Source organism: Rattus norvegicus, chromosome 15 (assembly GCF_021556685.1).
Source record: "Rattus norvegicus strain SHRSP/BbbUtx chromosome 15, alternate assembly SHRSP_T2T, whole genome shotgun sequence".
NCBI classification, from domain to species: domain Eukaryota; kingdom Metazoa; phylum Chordata; class Mammalia; order Rodentia; family Muridae; genus Rattus; species Rattus norvegicus.
The window spans coordinates 80,592,501-80,599,780 of NC_141548.1; positions in this window are offsets into that span (position 1 = coordinate 80,592,501).

A 7,280-nucleotide genomic window follows, 5' to 3' on the forward strand; every position below is an offset into this window, starting at 1 on the left:
ACCAGCTGAACTATTATGTGTAATTTAGATAAACAGTTCCCTCCTAACGTTAATGATAATTATATCAGGGCCTTAGGATTGGTTCAGTTTGACTTAGAAGCTCAAAGCTACAGATCGAAGGCCAACCAGGCAGAGTAATTAGAAGCCATGGTTTGAGGGATAGCCTTAACATCTAGGGCTCAGGCATTTTTCAGAAGGGAAATGCCTTTAACAAGAGAAGAATGAAGTATGCTGGAGAGTCAAATCACCCAGATATTTATTATACAGAAATGAAAAATGTCAGAACACACTCCAAGAATAGAGCCATGTGAGAATACTCCAAGAAAACAATACAAGAATCTTGCAAAGTCAATTTCTTCAAAGCACAGAGCTGTTCTTGGAGCGGGTGTCTGTGCTCCTCCCAGGAGTATAGAAGTGTGTTTAGTTCAGCTGTTGTTATTCATAAGTCTCTATAGAAACACACACACACACACACACACACACACACACACACACACACACACATATATATATATATGTCATGTACAGCCTGTCCTTATGACTGTACACTTTACTCAGGTGATTCGTCTTAACCCTCAGAGTATAAATTGTCCGATGCTCTGAATAAAGTCGGCCATTGTATTAAACTTCATTTTTAGGCCCCTCACTCCCAGGTCCACACCACCAATTGGAACAATAAACAAAAGGTATGTGACTTCAATGTCAGTAGAGGGTCATTAAACAGTATTTCCATGTCATTAATTAGGTCCATCTCTTTCTTTCCTCACTGACGATTGCATTGTGTTTTATAATTTTCATCATGTATTTTTGCGTTTGTTATGTGCATCCATGTGTGCATGTTTGTAAACATATAGATGCATCTATGCACATTCATGCAATGTGGGTGGAGGATCAAGGCTGATTCCAGGAATCTTTTCATTCTTTACCTTATTCCTTGTGTCAGGTCCTTTCAGTTCAAGCCAGAGCTTTCCAATATACCTGCAGTAGGTTGAATATGCTAGGCCCAGGGAGTGGTACTATTAGAAGGTATGGCCTTATTGGAAGAAGTGTGTCACTGTGGGCGTAGGCTTTAAGACCCCCATTCTAGCTGCCTGGAAGCCAGTCTTCTTCCAATGGCCTTCAGATGAAGATGTGGAATTCAGCTCCTCCTGCACCATGCCTGCCTGGATGCTGCCATGCTCCCACCTTGATGATAATGGACTGAAACTCTGAACCTGTAAGCCAGCCCCGGTTAAATGTTGTCCTTTATAAGACTTGCATTGGTCATGGTGTCTGTTCACAGCAGTAAACCCTAACTAAGACAATACCTACCTGAGCTAGCTGGGGTTTTTTGGGTTTTGGCTTTGGGAATTTTTTTTGGTGGGGTGGGGGGAGAATTACTTGATTTTAACTTTAGAGCTTTCAAGTTACAAGTGGGAGATTTATTTGATTACATTTATTTGATTCTAGGGAATCAATGTCTAGGTCCATGCTTGTTGTAGCAAGCCTCCTAACCACTGAGCCACCTCCCAGGCCCTTCCAAAGATAACTCTAAAACTCTAAAACTTCAAGTGTTAGGCCCACATTCTCAAATCTGCATTCTTCAGCAACACTTGCATTAGAGGAGGAAATTTAAGAGCACCATCAGGTCCTTACACATTTCTTTTGTGAGTGTCAACAGTCTCTCAGTTGGCCACTTCCCCTTAACCACTGATATCTCTCTCTCTCTCTCTCTCTCTCTCTCTCTCTCTCTCTCTCTCTCTCTCTCTCTTTCTCTTCAAATGCAGTCTACCTTTTGTTGACAGCTATTGTGATAATCCAAATCTACACCTTTTCTTTGTCTATTTATTCTATTATTACTTCCATGGGAGTAATTCATGATCTTATAAAGTCTACTGAGATTATTGTCAGGAATTCCTATTCTTACCTTTTCATTAAACTTTAGATTAGCCTTTATTTTTCTTCTTAGTGATTAGTGAAAAGGGACAAATACACATATAACGTGTATTTATTTTCATTTGCTCCAATTTGGATAAATCTGAAGCATATATAAATTAAGAGAGACTTAAATGATCAAATATACTGTGTCAGCTACGCTTGTACAAAAATGTAACTCAGAATTTAAGCATTTACATTGCAACACTTGTTCCATATCCCTTTTAACATCTGATGTTATAGCATTTAAGAGTATTTGTTAATTAAGTAAGTCGTTATGAGCTCGAACCCAACCACTTTTTTACTTTATTTTTTATGACTAAGTCTGAGAGTATTTCTACCTGTTTTACCCATTTTAATATGTTGCCTACGAAATAAATTTATTACTTATTTTATTTTGTTTTTTATTTTGTTGCATGGACTTAAATAACAATTCAGAATTTGTTGTATTGTCCAGACTGGGCTCAGATTCACCATCCTTAGCCTTCCAGCTGCTAAGATTAAAGACATCCACCCATGCTGTGAGAGGGAGCCCACTCCTGACTGTTCTAGTGATATTCTGCTAGACTTGCAAACAGGAGTCTTGCATAATCAACATCACAAAGGTTTCACCCAACAACTGACAAAAACAGATGCAGAGACCCACAACCAAGCAGAGCTTGGGGACCCTGTTGGGGTGGGGGGAGAGAGAGAGAGAGAGGGACAGACAGACAGAGAGAGAGAGACAGAGAGAGAGACAGAGAGAGAGACAGAGAGAGAGGATGTAGGAAACAGAGGGACAAGGACACAACAAAATACAGAATTAAGTGACCTGGGCCCATAAAGTCTCACAGAGACAGAACTGCCAACCAGAGAGTATGCATGGGACTGACATATGATCTCTACATATATGTTACATTTGTATAGTTTAGTCTTTAAGTGGGACTCCTAACCTTGTTAGTTTTTTCACACAAAGCTTTCAGAATTTTACTAACTTTTGACTACATGACTTACCATTATTGAGAAAACTGTGTTTAAATCTCCTAGTATGCAAATTAGCATTGCTTTTTAAACTTCTGTCAGCTTTTGCTTTAAATAATTCAGGGTTATATTTTTAGACAACACAGAATTAGAATTCGAATGTCTTTCCGGTGAATTGAAGTGTTTATCATCTTTTAGTGACTATCATTTTTGCTAACACTGAGTATTAAAATGTTAACTTTATTTTGCCTCATCTATTTTTGGAAATACACTTGACATCCTATGTTTTGTTATGTATCTATTGTAGGTCTTCCTTTTTATTTCTTTTATTGGTGCTTCAGAATTTTGGGGTGTCCCCTCTGAACAACATGGGATACCACTTATTTAAAATCCAATTGGATATTCTTCATAGCTTAAACAGGTTATTTAGTTCAATTAGATGTTTTTGCATTTCTATATAGCATCTACACTGTGGTTGCGTTGATATTCTATAATTTATATATTAGCTTTTATATAGTTTATATTTCTTTCCTCTGCTTGTTCTCCATTTACAACTTCTTTGAATCGCCCCCCTAACATTCCAATGATAATCCGAAGGCATTTACTATTTCCATTATTCCTTCTACATTCCCAAACTAGTTATCTGCAGAGCCTAGACTTAACTTTTCATACAATTATTTATTTCTTTATCTAAACCATTATGATGCATTACATAATCATTATTTCACAGTGAAATTGGCTCACGATTGCCCACTTTAATTTCTCCTTTGTGCCTGTTATTTTGATGCTTATATCGTTAATTGGGAGTTCCTTAAGGTTTTGGCAAAAGGCTGACTTCCACATTTTGTTTTCGAGGCCTCAGTTCTGGGATTTGCAATATCTCCAAGGACACTTGCTAATATGAAATATTGCATACAGCCAGCAAGGTGAAGATATAGAGTGTGATCATTAGTCTATATGTCTTGTTATTTTTGTCATTGTAAGCAAACAATAAGAAACTGTACATGTGTAAATATAAAAAAGACATTTGTATATAACACGTATTTGCATCAATCTAGTTATCTATTGTTTCTCACAATATCTGTTCACTATTTATCCATCATTTTATCAAACAGGTATAAATATATACATGTGAATTTATTTCTACTTCTGGTAAAAGACTATTTTACAATATTCATTGTAAAGCATGTGTTTTCTTTCTATTTTTCTTACAGTGAGAGAGTTAACTTCTAGCAGTCTCAATGTAATTACTATTTGTCTAGCTTCTTTTGTGTAAGTAATTCACATATGATGTTATACCACAGCCATTGATCATTGGTTGTCTCCTTGATTCTGATACTGCCATTGCCTTGACATTTGACTGCTGTCAGAAAGTCCAGTACCATCACCACCTCTGGACCATACTTCTTCTGTACCCTCTGTTCTGCTGATATGTGGAATGTTCTAAAGTACATTTCCTCAATTGCCCATCTTCTAGTAAATGAAAAGAATTAAAAAAAGAAAAAGAAAGAAAAAGAAGTAAAAGAAATAAGGCTATCACAAATAAGGCCTTATTTGTGATAGCCTGAAGCTGGAAACAACCCAGATAACTCATGACAGAAGAATAGATACAGAACATGTGGTTCATTTACGCAATGTAATACTACTCAGCTATTAAGAATGAGGACATCCCCCTGGGTTCGGTCCCCAGCTCCGAAAAAAAGAACCAAAAAAAAAAAAAAAAAAAGAATGAGGACATCCTGAGTTTTGCAGGCAAAAGGATGGAACTATAAAATATCATCCTGAGTGAGATAACTCAGACCCAAAAGCACATGCACATATGTTCTCACTAATAAGTGGATATTAGCCAAACAAAAAAAAGTATAAAATACCCACAATACAGTTCACAGAACTCAAAAAGGTTAACAAGCTGAAGGGCCCAAGTAGGGACAACTCAGTTCTACTTGGGAGGGAGAAGAAAGCAAGAGAGGAGGGAGGGAGGGACCTGGGAGGGAAAGGTGATGGGGGGAAGAGGGGAACATGATCTGATATTGGGTGGGGGAAAAGGACTGAAGCCCTGAAAGCCAGCAAAAAGAATGGAAACAGGCAACCTCAGAAGGAAGGAGGTTCTGAAGACCCTCTAGAATGTACCAGAGACCTGGGAAGTGAGAGATTCTCAGGACTCAAAGGAGGGGGGACTCTAGATGAAAGGCCCTACAGTGGGGAGAGAGAACTTAATGAATCCACCTCCAGGAGAAAGACCGAGGGCATCAACTGAGGGATGGGGTTGCTATCCCACAGCCAAAGCTCTGACCCATAATTCTTCCTGTCTGAAAGAAATGCAGGGATAGAAATGGAGAAAAGCCTGAGGAAAGGAAGGACCAGTGACAGGCCCAAAGTGGGATTCAGCTCAAGAGGAGACCCCAAGACCTGACATCATTACTGAAGCTATAGGACGTTCACAAAAAGGGACCTATCATGACTGCTCTCCAAAAGACCCAACAAGTATCTGAGTCAGGTGCAGATATTTACACCTAACCAATGAATAGAAGCCACTGACCCCTCCGGCTTAATTAGGGAAAAGCTGGAGAAAGCTGAGGAGGAGGGTGACCCTGTAGGAGGACCAGCAGTCTCAATTAACCTGAACCCCTGAGATCTCTGACACTGGATCACCAACCAGACAGCATACCCCAGCTGGGACGAGGCTCCTAACACATATACAGCAGAGGACTCCCAGGTCTGGGTTCAGACAGAGAAGATGCACCTAACCCTCAAGAGACTGGAGGCCCCAGGGAGTTTAGAGGTCTGGTGGGTGGGTAGGGTGGGGACATCCTTATGGAGACAGGGTGGGGTGAGTGCAAGGGTAGGGTATAGGATGTGGAACTCTTGTGGGGTGGACTGGGAGAGGAATAAAATCTGGACTGTAAAAACAAACAAACGAATAAATAAATAAAACTCATAAAAAGAACAAGAAGATCATAAAGATCAAGAAGAAGAAGGAGGAGGAGGGGGAGGGGAGGAAGAGGAGGAAGAAGAAGAAGGAAGAGGAGGGGGAGGGGAGGAGGAGGAGAAGGAAGAAGAAGAAGGAGAAGGAGGAAGAAGAAAAAGGAGGAGGAAGAGGAGGAGCAGGAGGAAGAGGAGGAGGAGGAGAAGGGAAAAACACACAAACCCAGCAGGATCCTGAAATTATGGTGTAAAGTCTATCGGAATATTTAAACATCTAAATCAAGTTCATTGTCTCCTTTCTATCACTGGCATTCTCATTTACTGAATTATAAAAAGCTTCATATTTATTACTAGTTAGTTTATATGTTTATTTTTTCTTTGGTTTTTGTTTTGGTTTTCCTGAACTGGAGATAATGTCCTGCTATGCCTTAGCTAATCTGGAAATTACTACTTAGACAAGGTTGGCTTTTAACTCATACAGATGCACCTGCCTGTCCCCCTTAGGTATTGGAATTAAAGGAAAGCACCATCATGAGTGTCTGTCTGTAGATATATTTTATAAGCAAATAAATAAGTAATAAATAAATAACAAATATTATGTATGATATATGTATGTATATATTGTTCTTGAATATGTGTGAACATGTAAATTATTAATGGAGATCATATGGAGACTAGAAATGGTATGGGCTTTTGAATCCTCAAAGCCTACCCCAAGTAGTACCCACTTACCCTAACAAGGCCATACCATTATTAACCAGGCCACAGCTCCCAATCACTTCCACCAAACATTCAACTCTATGAGACTATGGGGGACCATTCTCATTCAAACCACCACAGAAACTGTTAGATTAGGCTGATTTGTACGCATGACTGTGGATTTGTTAATTAATGTGTAAAAAGTGGACCACTCCAGATGATCTCATCCCCTAGGTAGGGAACTTGGAACTGTATAAGGCAGGACAAAGTGAGCTGAATGAACTCTGTCATACATGTAATAATTCTTTTCTCTCTGTTTTTATTTTTTAATTAAAAAAAATAGTCTGCTCTCACTTTTTCTCTCCACCTACTCCTCCCAGAAACTATCCACCTACCCAACTCCAGGTATTTTCCTTCTTTATAAAGTAACAAAACAGGGAAAAGAGGCCAAACAAACAAATTACAAAAAAACTAAAATAAACCAACCAAACAAAAATACACACAAGCAAACAAAAGCAACAGTAACAGCAGCAGCAATAACAAAACACAAAAACTGTGCAAAACATAAACAAACAAACAAAAATCCCTACAAAATATACTAGATGGGAAACCATGATATACCAGTGGAAGTCCATGAAGACACAAACAATGCCTGACAAAACACAATACATGACAAAAATTCTACAAAGGTGCTTTTGGATTCTTTTGGGATTGAACTGCTGGGCGTGTGGTCTACCTTGAGGTATGCCTCACACATTCAGTGAGACTCCATTGGAGAAAAC